General features: G+C 51.4%; 1 protein-coding gene across 3 annotated transcripts in view; it reads right to left on the bottom strand.

Annotated features, from left to right (window-relative positions):
- The window catches only part of LOC140410695 (protein eva-1 homolog A-like), a 548,454-nt gene that overhangs the window by 146,223 nt on the left and 388,786 nt on the right, over positions 1-13,445 (bottom strand). Inside the window, exon 1 of one of the 3 annotated variants that reach the window (XM_072499131.1) lies at positions 7,975-7,989. The exons of the other annotated variants lie outside the window; for them this stretch is intronic. The gene's annotated coding sequence lies outside the window, so the exon portion shown is untranslated. Of the gene's footprint in view, positions 1-7,974; positions 7,990-13,445 lie in introns of those variants that run through there. 3 annotated transcript variants of the gene reach the window in all.

Here is a 13,445-nt window from a genome sequence, read left to right as displayed (position 1 = left end):
GTGAGCACGATGCTCAATTTGCTGATGGGTGCGGAGGCCTCTCTGAGTCCCCTGGAGCTAGATGGGGCTCACTGGGTCCTGGCGAGGAGACCCAAGGCCAACGAGTCGCCAAGGGCGGTAGTGGTGAGGTTTCATCGTTTCGTGGACAGAGAGTGTGTCCTGAGATGGGCCAAGAAGGAGTGGAACAGTAGATGGGAGTATGCGGTGATCCGAATCTACCAGGACTGGAGCACGGAGGTGGCAAAGAAGAGAGCTGGTTTTAATCGGGCCAAGGCGGTGCTGCATAGGAAGGGGGTGAGATTCGGAATGCTGCAGACAGCGCAACTGTGGGTCACATGTAAGGATCGACACCACGACTTTGAAACGCCTGAAGAGGCTTGGACCTTTATCCAAACTGAAAAATTGGACTCAAACTGAGGGCCTGTGGTTGTGGGGGGTTGTCGATTGTATACAGGGTTTTAACTATGCGTAAGGAATGTTCCACGGGTGGGGCGATGGATGGGGATGGGGGAAGAGATTTGATGGGGAGACTGTGGAGAATGTGGGCGCCGGTGCTGGAGGGAGGGGAGGCCCGGGGATGGGGGAATTGGGATAAGGCCGCAACAGGAGCTGCGCCACAGGGGACGGGGCTGGCTCAGGAAAGCGCGGGCTTTTTCCCGCGTTAGGGGAGGGCGGGGGGGGGGGATGGAGGAGCACAAGGAGGAGGGGGGATTTCCACACGGGGGGGGGTCAACGGGAAGGCGGGGGGAGCCGGGGTCAGCAGGTGTCAGCTGACTTACGGAAGTGTTATGGGGGGAGCAAAAGAGCTAGATTTGGATCTAGTGGGGGGAGGGGGAAGAGGAGGGGAGGGGGGAGAGGGGGGGGGAAATAGGGTTGCTGCTGCATTGGCCGAGGGGGAACTGAAAACGGAAGAGGTGGTCGGGGCGGGGGTTCCCCGCCTGGGGGACTGGAGGGTGCGGGAGGCGCGGGCACGGGACTGGCCTAAAACAGGAGATAGCTAGTCGGCAGGGGGGCGGGGTGGGACCGGCTGATAACGTGAAATGCGAGAGGCCTGAATGGGCCAATTAAGAGGGCCCGAGTGTTCGCGCACTTAAAGGGACTGAAGGCAGACGTGGTCATGCTTCAGGAGACACATTTGCAGATGGCAGACCAGGTCAGGTTAAGAAAGGGATGGGTAGGACAGGTATTCCATTCGCGGCTGGATGCGAAGAATAGAGGGGTGGCAATACTGGTGGGGAAGCGGGTATCGTTTGAGGCCAAGAACATAGTAGTGGACAATGGAGGTTGATACGTGATGGTGAGCGGTAGGTTGCAGGGGACGTGGGTGGTATTGGTAAATGTATACGCCCCGAACTGGGACGATGCTGGATTTATGAAGCGTATGTTGGGGCGCATTCCGGACCTGGAGATAGGAAGCTTGATGATGGGGGGGGGGGGGGATTTTAACACGGTGTTGGACCCAGCATTAGATCGTTCCAGATCTAGGACCGGTAAGAGGCCGGCTGTGACCAAGGTGCTTAGGGGGTTTATGGACCAGATGGGGGGAGTGAATCCGTGGAGATTTGCCAGACCTCTGGCCAGAGAACTTTCTTTTTTCTCCCACGTACACAAAGCCTACTCCCGGATAGATTTTTTTGTTCTGAGCAGGGCGCTGATCCCGAAAGTGGAGGGAACGGAGTATTCGGCCGTAGCCATCTCAGACCACGCCCCGCACTGGGTGGAACTGAAGTTGGGGGAGGAGAGGGACCAACGCCCGTTGAGGCGTTTGGATGTGGGATTACTGGCGGATGAGGAGGTGTGCAGGAGGGTACGGGGGTGCATTGAAAGGTATTTGGAGGCCAACGACAACGGGGAGGTGCAGGTGGGGGTAGTATGGGAGGAGCTGAAGGGGGGAGATTTTAAGGGTGGACAGGAGATATGCAGAGGTCCCTGAACAGGGACTACTTAGGGAGAGGCAAAGTCTCCAGACGGAATTCGACTTGTTGACCACAGGGAAGGCAGAGGCACAGTGGAGGAAAGCACAGGGGGCAACGTATGATTATGGGGAGAAGGCGAGCCGGATGCTGGCACATCAGATCCGTAAGAGGATGGCAGCGAGGGAGATAGGTGGAGTCAAGGATGGAAGAGGAACTATGGTGCGGAGTGCGGTGAAAGTAAATGAGGCATTTAAGGCCTTCTACGAAGAGCTGTACAGATCCCAGCCCCCAGCGGGGGAAGAGGGGATGCGACGATTTTTGGACCAACTGAGGTTCCCGGGGGTGGAGGAGCAGGAGGTGGCTGGTTTGGGGGTGCCAATTGGGTTGGAGGAGCTAATTTAAGGACTGGGGAGCATGCTGGCGGGGAAGGCCCCGGGACCAGATGGGTTCCCGGTTGAGTTCTACAGGAAGTACGTAGACCTGTTAGCCCCGTTGCTGGTGAGGACTTTCAATGAGGCAAGGGAGGGGGGGACCCTGCCCCCGACAATGTCTGAGGCGATGATCTCTTTGATCCTGAAGCGGGATAAGGACCCACTGCAATGTGTGTCGTATAGGCCGATTTCGCTCCTTAACGTCGATGCTAGGTTGCTGGCAAAAGTGCTGGCTACACTGTGTCCCGGGGGTGATTCACGAGGACCAGACGGGATTTGTAAAGGGAAGGCAGCTAAACACCAATGTGCGGAGGCTCCTCAATGTGATAATGATGCCATCGGTGGAGGGAGAGGCGGAGATAGTGGCAGCTATGGACGCGGAGAAGGCCTTTGACCGAGTAGAGTGGGAGTATCTCTGGGAAGTGTTGCGGAGGTTTGGGTTTGGGGAGGGGTTTGTCAGTTGGGTTAAGCTCCTATATAGAGCCCTGGTGGCAAGTGTGGTTACGAATCGGCGGAGGTTGGAGTATTTTCGGCTGTATCGAGGGGCGAGGCAGGGGTACCCCCTGTCCCCCCTGTTGTTTGCATTAGCAATTGAACCTTTGGCCATGGCATTAAGGGAGTCCAGGAAATGGAGGGGGGTGGTCCGAGCGGGAGAGGAGCATCGAGTGTCGCAGTATGCAGACGACCTGTTGCTGTATGTGGCGGATCCAGTGGAGGGGATGGTGGAGGTCATGCAGATCCTAAGGGAGTTTGGGGACGTCTCGGGCTATAAGCTCAATGTAGGGAAAAGTGAGCTCTTCGTGGTGCATCCAGGGGACCAGGGAAGAGGGATAGACGACCTACCGATGAGGAGGGCGGAAAGGAGCTTTCGGTACTTGGGGATCCAAGTAGCTAGGAGTTGGGGGCCCTGCATAAACTTAATTTGACACGGCTGGTGGAGCAGATGGAGGAGGACTTCAAATGATGGGACATGTTGCCACTCTCGCTGGCGGGCAGGGTACAGTCGATTAAAATGATGGTCCTCCCGAGGTTTCTTTTTGTGTTCCAGTGCCTTCCAATTATGGTCGCCAAGGCCTTTTTTAAGAGGGTAGGCAGGAGCATTATGGGTTTTGTGTGGGAAAACAAGACCCGAGGGTAAGGAGGGGGTTTCTGGAGCGTAGTAGGGATAGAGGAGGGCTAGCGTTGCCGAATCTGGGTGGCTACTATTGGGCAGCCAACGTGGAGAGGGGGCGGCATGGAAGAGGATGGAGATGGCGTCCTGCAAAGGAACGAGCCTGGGGGCGCTGGTGACGGCACCGCTGCCGCTCTCGCCGACAAGGTACACCACGAGTCCGGTGGTGGCGGCAACGGTAAAGATCTGGGGGCAGTGGAGATGGCACAGGGGTGCGATGGGAGCCTCGGTGTGGTCCCCAATCTGAGATAACCAAAGGTTTGTCCCAGGAAGGATGGACGGGGGGTTTCAGAGCTGGCATCGGGCAGGGATTAGAAGAATGGGGGACCTGTTCATCGATGGGACGTTTGCGAGCTTAGGGGCGCTGGAGAAGTTTGGGCTACCCCCGGGAAACGCTTTCAGGTACATGCAAGTGAGGGCGTTTGTGAGGCGGCAGGTGAGGGAATTCCCGTTGCTCCCGGCACAGGGGATTCAGGACAGGGTGATTTCGGGTGTATGGGTCGGAGCGGGCAAGGTGCTGGCGATATATCAGGAGATGAAAGAAGAGAAGGTAGCTCTGGTAGAGGAGCTGAAGGGCAAATGGGAGGAGGAGTTGGGGGAGGAGATTGAAGAGGGTCTGTGGGCTGATGCCCTAAGTAGGGTTAATTCCTCTTCCTCGTGTGCCAGGCTCAGCCTGATACAGTGTAAGGATATTCACAGAACGCATATGACAGGGGCGAGGCTGAGTAGGTTCTTTGGGATGGAGGACAGATGTGGGAGGTGCTCAGGAAGCCTGGCGAATCACGCCCATATGTTCTGGTCGTGCCCGGCACTGGATGGGTTCTGGAGGGGTGTTTCATAGAACATAGAACGATACAGCGCAGTACAGGCCCTTCGGCCCACGATGTTGCACCGAAACAAAAGCCATCTAACCTACACTATGCCATTATCATCCATATGCTTATCCGATAAACTTTTAAATGTCCTCAATGTTGGCGAGTTCACTACTGTTGCAGGTAGGGCATTCCACGGCCTCACCACTCTTTGCGTAAAGAACCTACCTCTGACATCTGTCCTATATCTATTACCCCTCAGTTTAAAGCTATGTCCCCTCGTGCTAGCCATTTCCATCCACGGGAGAAGGCTCTCACTGTCCACCCTATCTAACCCCCTGATCATTTTGTATGCCTCTATTAAGTCTCCTCTTAACCTTCTTCTCACTATCGAAAACAACCTCAAGTCCATTAGCCTTTCCTCATAAGATTTTCCCTCCATAAACGGCAACATCCTGGTAAATCTCCTCTGCACCCGCTCCAAAGCGTCCACGTCCTTCCTATAATGCGGTGACCAGAACTGTACGCATTACTCCAAATGCAGCCGTACCAGAGTTTTGTACAGCTGCAACATGACCTCATGACTCCGGAACTCAATCCCTCTACCAATAAAGGCCAACACTCCATAGGCCTTCTTCACAACCCTATCAACCTGGGTGGCAACTTTCAGGGATCTATGGACACCTAGATCCCTCTGCTCATCCACACTTCCAAGAACTTTACCATTGGCCAAATATTCCGCATTCCTGTTATTCCTTCCAAAGTGAATCACCTCACACTTCTCTACATTAAACTCCATTTGCCACCCCTCAGCCCAGCTCTGCAGCTTATCTATGTCCCTCTGTAACCTGCTACATCCTTCCGCACTGTCGACAACACCACCGACTTTAGTGTCGTCTGCAAATTTACTCACCCACCCTTCTGCGCCCTCCTCTAGGTCATTGATAAAAATGACAAACAGCAACGGCCCCAGAACAGATCCTTGTGGTACGCCACTTGTAACTGAACTCCATTCTGAACATTTCCCATCAACCACCACCCTCTGTCTTCTTTCAGCTAGCCAATTTCTGATCCATATCTCTAAATCACCCTCAATCCCCAGCCTCCGTATTTTCTGCAATAGCCTACCGTGGGGAACCTTATCAAACGCTTTACTGAAATCCATATACACCACATCAACTGCTCTACCCTCGTCTACCTGTTCAGTCACCTTCTCAAAGAACTCAATAAGGTTTGTGAGGCATGACCTACCCTTCACAAAGCCATGCTGACTATCCCTGATCATATTATTCCTATCTAGATGATTATAAATCTTGTCTCTTATAATCCCCTCCAAGACTTTACCCACAACAGACGTGAGGCTCACCGGTCTATAGTTGCCGGGGTTGTCTCTACTTCCCTTCTTGAACAAAGGGACCACATTTGCTATCCTCCAGTCCTCTGGCACTATTCCTGTAGCCAATGATGACATAAAAATCAAAGCCAAAGGCCCAGCAATCTCTTCCCTGGCTTCCCAGAGAATCCTAGGATAAATCCCATCAGGCCCCTGGGACTTATCTATTTTCAGCCTGTCCAGAATTGCCAACACCTCTTCCCTACGTACCTCACTGCCATCTATTCTAATAGCCTGGGTCTCAGCATTCTCCTCCACAACATTATCTTTTTCCTGAGTGAATACTGACAAAAAATATTCATTTAGTATCTCGCCTGTCTCTTCAGACTCCACACACAACTTCCCATCCCTGTCCTTGACTGGCCCTACTCTTACCCTAGTCATTCTTTTACGGGGTGCCGCTCTCCGTGCTGCCATCTTGTGGCTGGAAAGAGTGTGTGCGTGGGGAGCGGAGTGCTAATATGCGGCTGCAGCCTGTCAGGCTCCCGAGTGCCGGTCCCAACCCCGGCGAATCAGGCGCTGCCATGCATTGTGGAATTGCACTAGTTCCACGTGGCGCCGGTGCTAGTTCATTAACGGGTCCTGAATTGCTGCAGGACTGGCACCGCTTGTGTCAACGTAGAACACGTGCGATTCAGTCCCAGTGTCAGCACATAGTCTCCCAAACAGAGAATTCACCCCATTATTTTTTGATCAAACATTCATTCCTGTTGCTAGTAACAAGATGCAAGTGTCTCATCAATGACACACCAATGTCACTGCAGAGTCAATCAATTTCACAAAGGACTCAGTTCATGTAAAGGGAGGTCACAACATCCCAAATCATGGCACTGCTATTAGTGTGTTCATTCATCCACATGGATGTCACTGGAATGGCCAAGATTTATTGCCCATCTTGAAATGCCTTTGGGAAGCGACCTTCCTCAACTGGTGCAGTCCATGCGGCATAGGAAAAATGCTTTCAGGGAGGGAATTCCAGGTTTTGAGCCAAAAAATAGTGAACAGAGAGCAATATAGCTCCAAGTAGGAATGGTGTGTGACTTGAAGGGATCTTACAGATGGCAGTGTTTCCATGAACTATCTGCCCTTGTCTTCCGAGGTGATAGAGGGCACAGGTTTTTTCATAGAAAATTGTTGTCTAAGAAGCCTGAACCAATTGCTGTAGTGCATCTTGTTCATGGTACACACTGCCACCACACTGCACCAGTGGTGGAAGAAGTGAAGATTTAAGGTGGTGGGTGGGGTGCTAATCAAGCGGGCTGATCTGTCCTGGGTGTTGTTCAGCTGCTTGAGTGTTGTTGAAGCTGTACTCATTCAGGAAGATGGATAATATTTTGTCACACGCCTGACTTGTGCCTTGTGGATGATCAAAAGAGTTTATTGAGTACAGCATACACAGCATCACCACTGGTAGTTCAGAAAAGTGACTCGTTACCATAAACCCTAAACAATGACCGATGAGCGATAAATGCTGACCTTGCCAGCAATGCGCACATTCCAAGAATTAATTTTAAAAAGGATCTCCTTAGTGGAGAGCAAATAAGAAAAATATAGAACCAAAGAGAAAATGCTGGAAAATCTCAGCCGGCCTGGCAGCATCTGTAGGGAGAGAAAAGAGCTAACGTTTCGAGTCCAGGTGACCCTTTTGGACTCGAAACGTTAGCTCTTTGCTCTCCCTACAGATGCTGCCAGACTTGCTGAGATTTTCCAGCATTTTCTCTTTGGTTTCAGATTCCAGCATCCACAATAATTTGCTTTTATTAAGAAAAATATAGAAAAAGATGAGAATGATAGTAACGTTATTTTACAATTTTGATAAATGTATAAATCATTGTTTACGGTGCCATCTGATTTTTTTAATGCATTCATGGGATTTGGGCCTCGCTGCCTCGGCCAGCATTTATTGTCCATCCCTAATTGCCCTGTTAGCTCCTCGCTTCCTCCCTCCTGGCAATTATTGGTTCTACAAATGTATCACATTTACTCATGTTACAGCTTCAGAGAGAAGGAGACAACCTCCTTTTAACCGATCAGCCACGCAACTGTTTTGTCAGCTGGATCAGTAAATGGAGCAGCCAGCAGTTCCTAATCTGAGGAATGACTGACATTCCATCTCCTTTCGCCTGTCAAATGATCCCTGGCAGCTGGCCTTGCCTGCACTCATTCGGCGCTTTGAAATGAGAAAAAACGAGCTGGATAACAGTCAGAAATAGGTAGGTTTCTCTCAGCACTGAACTACATCTTTACTTACCAAAAGCAGCACTTGCTTTCCCCAGTACCACGAACTGCTGGTCCAAAGCAAAAAGCTGCATTGTGCAAAGGCAATAAAACTATCCATCCGGTTAGGGAGCAAACTTCAGTCAGCAGAGCGGATAGTTAATGAGTTAACAAAATCTAGATCAACTTTTCCCATGGGATCATGTTTTAGTATCCTGTTATTGACAAAGGAGATATCACACACAAGCAGAGGTTTACTATTCTTTTAAAGCTGGTGCCTTGAAAACAGTTAGCATTTGACAGTTTAATTCCAGATCTGCTATTTCCTAGATAGACCCAAGTGTTTCCTTCATCACCAATTGTCATCCTATTGCAGTAGTCCAGCACCTTCAAAGATTAGGTGACTGCAACATATACGAAGATAAGATGGCCAAGAACACAGCGTGGATAAAGAGAACACAGGTGGGCTGTGTTATTATTAATCCCTTCCCAGAAAATGTACAGGTAACTTTATCCTGCACATTACAAGCAAGCCATTCATTTATACTTTATAACAACCAACATCAAAGATCGCAAAGGATCGCCACTTTTACACTGACATTTTTTTAAATCCCAGTCAACTCCTTACAGGGTGAAATCAATTATCCTGCACTCCTACAGTGTGCACAGATAAAAGTATGACACTATGCCCATTATTTGACCTACAATGCCTTTGAACACAGTTCCCTAATGGAAGTGTGGGGTCAGTGAATTCAGTGTTGTGATGATTCCACACCCATCACACTCTGAGGAATAACAATAATGGTTTGGGGAACCTCTGCACACTGACACAGATGCTAAAAGCATTCATGCAGCATTTTAAGTACCAAAGCATGAGTGGTCTAGACACAGCAGAGAGAGAGAAACTGTTTCCTTTGATGGAGGGATCAAGACTAGAGGAGAAAGGTAATCAAGAAAAGAACGAAAGGCCACATGCAATTTTCTTTTAATATACAGCAAGTGGCTAGGATATGAAAGCATTGCCTCAAAGTGTGGTGGAGGCAGATTCAAATGTAACTTCCAAAAAGGAATTTGGTGAGCAACTGAAGATAAAAGATCTGCAGGGTTACGGGAAAAGGGCAAGGAAAGAGATTTGCAGAGATCTGGTACACATTCGATGGGTTCTTCTGTGCGGCAACCATTCCATGATTCGAATCATTGTATTCTGAGATGGGGAAATACTGCCCTATGCCACCGAGTTAACAATCTCAGAAATACTGGGCGGGATTCGCTGATCCTGAGGCTAAGTGTTGACGCCGTCGTAAACGCCATCGCGTTTTACGACGGCGTCAACAGGCCCCCAGAAGCAGCGATCCTGCGCACTACAGGGGGCCAGCACAGCACTGGAGCGACTCACGCAGCTGCCGATACCAGCGTCAGAACAGGCACCGTGGGTCTGCGCATGCGCGCTGTGACTGGCGCAAACTCGGCATCCACGCTAGCTTCCTTCTCCGCGCCGGCCCCAACGCAACATGGCGGAGAGCTACAGGGGCTGGCGCGGAGCAAAAGAGGCCCCCACCAGGAGTAGCCGGCCCGCCAACCGGTAGGCCCCGATCGCGGGCCAGGCCACGGTGGAGGCCCCCCTAGGGTCGGATCCCCCTCCCCCCCACCAGGCCTCCCCCCGCAGAATGGACGCCGAGGTCCCGCCGGATAGGACCACACGTGAACGGCGCCGGCGGGACTCGGCCTATCTCGGCGGCCACTCGACGCATCCCACGCGGAGAATCGTCGGGAGGGGGGGGGCACGTAGATTCTCCGACCTGTTCCGGGGTCAGAGAATCCCGCCCACTGTGTTGTGTTCTGTGACCTTGCTGTTGCAAAGACACACAGAGAACTGCTGATGACTTAACTAGAATGATGATTTAAAAAATGAAAACGTGGAAGGATAACATACAGAATACTATACACACTAGGTTACAACTTGAGTTCCGTGAACTCTCCTAGAACTACCCTTTGTGCGACTGTCCTGTTGTATGCCTTACTACCAACTGGAGAGTGTCCCACATCACGTGACCAATGTCTGACGCCACCAGCTGGTTGGAGGTCACATTGCTAACTATGTACAATATTATTCACAGGCATATCACCATATACTGCAGAACTGAAGGACAGAATTCTTCCCTTGGAGATTATGACATTTAGAAAGAGAATCATATTTTATTACAATCTCTAATGGCTAGCCACGGACAGCGCCAGGAGATCTTTCTGCTTGTCCCCTCAGCTACAGGTGATGCATTGTGTGACACAAGCACACCATGGTGAAACGTAGGAAATAGAATAAATCTTTATCATCTCGTGGAACACTGAAGCTGAGAAGTTAAGCCCAATATGGATATTGGATTCTCCGGTCGCCGAGGCCGAAATCCCGTTCGGCGACTGGCCGGAGAATCAAAGTTTACGACCAAATCGGGGGCGGCGCCGCTTTCACAATGCTCCACCCCCTCCAAAGCGGCATCCGCTAGGTGTATGCCGCGCGACGTGTTGACAGCCTCTGGACGTTGCCGGAGGCCCCCCACCCAATGCTCCGTGCCCGACCGGCCGGGTTCCTGATGGTGTGGGTCTCTCATGGTCTCATCTATTGGGAACTCAAAGTGGCGGCTGCGGACTCACAGTCGGTGGGGGGGAGGGGGGGTGGGGGGTGATCCGCGAGCAGGGGGGAGGCATTATCAGGGTCTGGGGCCATTGTGGGGGAGGGGTCCGGGGTGCATGAGTCGGCCAAAGGGGGAGACACTATTTTGCGGGCCGGGTCCGCGGGCAGCCTCCGTCATGTAGCACGGCATGGCCGCTGCCACAGACCTGGCAATTCTCCGGGCCGTATCGGCAGCTGGAGCCGGGTGCTCTACGGTGCCGACATGCGAACCTCCTGCCAAAAGGAGGATCTGTGGCCGTTTTACCCATTTTTTTCTGGCGTAAAATGCCACCGTTCCCACGCTGGTGTGGCAACATAGCCCCAGAATCGGAGAATCCAGCCCCAGATCTTTGTGAGCCCTGTCACACAGTCCAATCCACAATAGTAAATTTTAAATACAAATATCCGCATGGAATTCCTCTCTCAGCCCTTCAGTCCACAGAAAAAATGGGCAAAATGTTCCAATCCAGGGACTGGCTGGGGTGGGGGTGGGATAGGCACTGTGTTCCCTTTGCAGTGTGGGATATCATGCCCGATTTAACACTTGGAATCTCATTAATTATGCATCGGCAAGCAGCTCTTCGAATCACATGGTGGGGCAGGCACTGATTCATCCGTCCCGTCGTCACCTCATGAGGTCGAAGGTCCTGCCACCATAGTTCACCCAGCTATGTTCACCACCAACACTGAGATGGCCCCCTGGACAAAGTAGAGTGCAGCCCCGAGGTTAAGCCACAATCCCTGGAGGTTTTTATGAGAGGTCGCCTCCAATTTCCCCAGGGATGGTTCTAAGAGGTCCACCAATCCCACCTCAGTGGCCATGGTGGCAGGGGCAAAGCAGGTCTGTGCCATAGGCTACTGCTAATGAAATATCCTGCAGTGCACGAAGTGGATGAAGGATCTCATCTGCTTCACCCGGGTACGTCAATTTTCACCTCGCTCCAAACTCTCACTCTCATAATGGCTTCATGCACTGAAAGGGTTTCACTCCTCAGGGATCTCACACAATATTAGTGGGGGAAACCAAAAGGAAAATGCTGGAAAATCTCAACAGGTCTGGCAGCATCTGTCAGAAAAGAAAAGAGCTAACGTTTTGAATCCAGGTTAACCTTTGTCAAAGCTAAGACAGAGAAAGTGGGAAATATTTATACAGTGGAGTGAGAGAATGAAAGATGAGTCATGGCCACAGAAACCAAGGGGAAAGAGTGCTAATGGCAGTCCCCAGAGAGAACAAAAGATGTGACAGGCCAAACAGCAGAGAAACTAACATCAGAGGGTAAACTGTGACAGATTATCATAGATTATCATAGAATTTACAGTGCAGAAGGAGGCCATTCGGCCCATCGAGTCCGCACAGGCTCTTGGAAAGAGCACCCTACCGAAGGTCAACACCTCCACCCTATCCCCATAACCCAGCAACCCCACCCAACACTAAGGGCAATTTTGGACACTATTGGACATTTATCATGGCCAATCCACCTAACCTGCACATATTTGGACTGTGGGAGGAAACCGGAGCACCCGGAGGAAACCCACGCACACACGGGGAGGATGTGCAGACTCCGCACAGACAGTGACCCAAGCCGGAATCGAACCTGGGACCCTGGAGCTGTGAAGCAATTGTGCTACCCACAATGCTACCATGCTGCCCCCCCAGGTGTAGATGTGGGGGGAGGGGAAGGGGGAAGCAATGGGGAGAAAAGGTAAGCATTGTAGCACGATTGCATTGTGGTTAGCACAATTGCTTCACAGCTCCAGGGTCCCAGGTTCGATTCCCGGCTTGGGTCACTGTCTGTGCGGAGTCTGCACATTCTCCCCGTGTGTGCGTGGGTTTTCTCCGGGTGCTCCGGTTTCCTCCCACAGTCCAAAGATGTGCAGGTTAGGTGGATTGGCCATGATAAATTGCCCTTAGTGTCCAACATTGCCCTTAGTGTTGGGAGGGGTTACTGGGTAATGGGGATAGGGCGGAGGTGTGGGCTTGGGTAGGGTGCTCTTTCCAATAGCCGGTGCAGACTCGATGGGCCGAATGGCCTCCTTCTGCACTGTAAATTCTATGAAAAAGGGGGATAAGATAGGGGGTAAATATATATAAAGAAAGACAAGAAAGAAAGAAATGGTAAAATGCAGTTAAAATGAAATGGGATGAAAACAAAGGGGTCGAGGTGGGATACAGTGTGCGGTCCACCTCCCGTGCCACTACCCTCGCACCCTCCCAGAACAAGGACTAAGGGATACTACATAGGTCTCCTGTGGATCCCTGAAATGAGGTGATGATCTTCAGGGGCATTGGCAGAGGGTGGTCTTTCAGACCATGTGGCGTTAGATACCCCCGCAGAATGTGGTAGATTGAGCCACCAGCTGTATTAACAATCGCAGATATGCATGGACCTGTCTGTCACTCATCTCCAAATAGGAAGAGCATCTTCAGTAGATTGTTGGCCGTACCAATCATCTCCGTGGAATGGGTCTGACCTCCTCAACCTCTGGTTTTCCCCTGGACCATGCTCCTCAGGCAATGACTCTACTCGAAGCTGTGCCAGACCGCGCTGGGCCCTTCATCTCCTCCTCACTGATACTGCCATCAGGAAGGCAGCATTGACCACGGCCTCCATTCTGGCACCTTCCTTCTTCCTGTGGGACAGATAGATCCAACAGATGAATGTGGATTGACCTCTCACCCTCTGTCAGTGCCCCTGAAGATCACCACCTCATTTCAGGGATCCACAGGAAATCTATGTAGTATCCCTTAGTCCTCAACACATAAGTGTATAAATGTGGTGATGGACACCCTCTATAGTAAGGCTCATCGTTAGATAAACTTCACAATGGATGATACT

Source organism: Scyliorhinus torazame, chromosome 4 (assembly GCF_047496885.1).
Source record: "Scyliorhinus torazame isolate Kashiwa2021f chromosome 4, sScyTor2.1, whole genome shotgun sequence".
Lineage (NCBI taxonomy): Eukaryota > Metazoa > Chordata > Chondrichthyes > Carcharhiniformes > Scyliorhinidae > Scyliorhinus > Scyliorhinus torazame.
Note: the sequence above shows the minus strand (reverse complement) of the source record. Positions and strands in the feature narration are given on the sequence as shown.